Source organism: Belonocnema kinseyi, chromosome 7, assembly GCF_010883055.1.
Source record: "Belonocnema kinseyi isolate 2016_QV_RU_SX_M_011 chromosome 7, B_treatae_v1, whole genome shotgun sequence".
Lineage (NCBI taxonomy): Eukaryota > Metazoa > Arthropoda > Insecta > Hymenoptera > Cynipidae > Belonocnema > Belonocnema kinseyi.
In genome coordinates, this window is record NC_046663.1 from 146,922,649 (window position 1) to 146,924,147 (window position 1,499).

The following is a 1,499-nucleotide window of genomic DNA, read 5'->3' on the forward strand; positions in this document are numbered from 1 at the left end:
TTGAAATTCGGATTCTACGTTAAAATTCCCTATAGAAGGTCACGGAATAATCGCCATATTTTTGTTTGCAACGGTAAAAAGTTTTTAAAAATATAAGACATATAACGCCTGTTGACTGCTACTTACAGGCGATGAGTTTGAAGTGTAGCAGTCAGCAGATGTTGTACGTCTTTTATTTTTTCAAACGTTTTACCGTTGCAAAAACTACAATTGCGATTATTCCGTGACCTTCTATGGGGAATTTTAACGTAGAATCCGAATTTCAACAATTTAAAAGTTGATCTTGCTATGTTTTTGGGTTTTCTAAAAACGAACCGAATGGGACCCAATGGGGTCTTTACGGGTACGTTGTAGAGGCTCCATTCGGTTCCTTCGGTCCGACAGGGTTATCTCTCATTTCTTGTTAAATTTCCCTCACTCTCCCTTTCAGACCTATGTTTATTCTCCTCTTCTCCATTACTTCCCACAACTTTTTCCTATCTACCCGGTAAAAACGAACGAATTGAATTCTATAAATATGTATACACATGTAGTACAATTTGAATGCATAATCAATCATATATTTGAAATATACGTTTTAATGCCTTTTATCGAGAAAGGATTGTTTCCCATTTCAATTCTATTTAATGTGATCAAAATTTCAACTAAAAAATGTATATATTTTAATAATGATTTGGACGATTAACATTGAAGTCAACTTTATTAGTGTTTAATACCGTGAAGCGAACGCGAACATTGGAGAAAATTTAATTCTCTCCTGCGAGTGAAGATTGGGAACAAAGCAATGTCATTGAATTGCATCAACTGACCTCGAAAGTTGGAGTCATTTGAATGCTATCTGCCGACTATAATTTTCGAGCAGATGAATAGTAATCAATTGCGCACACCAAATTCGGTGAATGAAGTCAACTGAATTGCTTCTGTTGAAGTATTATGTTCATAAAACTAATGATATTGAATCTTATCAAAATTTGATGACGATTTAATACGTTCTGATGATTCAAACGTTGGTGGTTACATTCGATGGTGGTTCGATTCCCGGTACCGGAACCATTCGGTTCGGTTTTTATTCCTCTAGAATCAAACCGAAGTGCCTATGACAAAGCCACCGAACGCGTCCTCGGGTTGCGGATAGAGGGTCGCTGTACCAAGGGTTTCTGCTGAATATAGTTACAAAAATAAATAGGCAGTCGCGGACAATTGTTCAGGGGTGGTCCCGAAGGAATTAACCCCCAAGCGGAGGTGTGAAAACCGTGCCGAAAGCTGAATGGCACCTGGGTGAGGTGTCTAGAACGGTGACTCTGCGATACCGGGCGACCTCTCAGAGTAAGCAGCCTTATCCTTGCAGGCGGGGCTCTACAAGGATGGACGAACCCCTTTCCCTAGCTTCTCGTGGAAACAACAATGACAACACAAAACATAGTTGTAGTAAGTGCGGTTCAAAACAACAGAACGCGCAGGGCTCCCGACAATGGGTCGGCCAGCAATGCCGACCAATC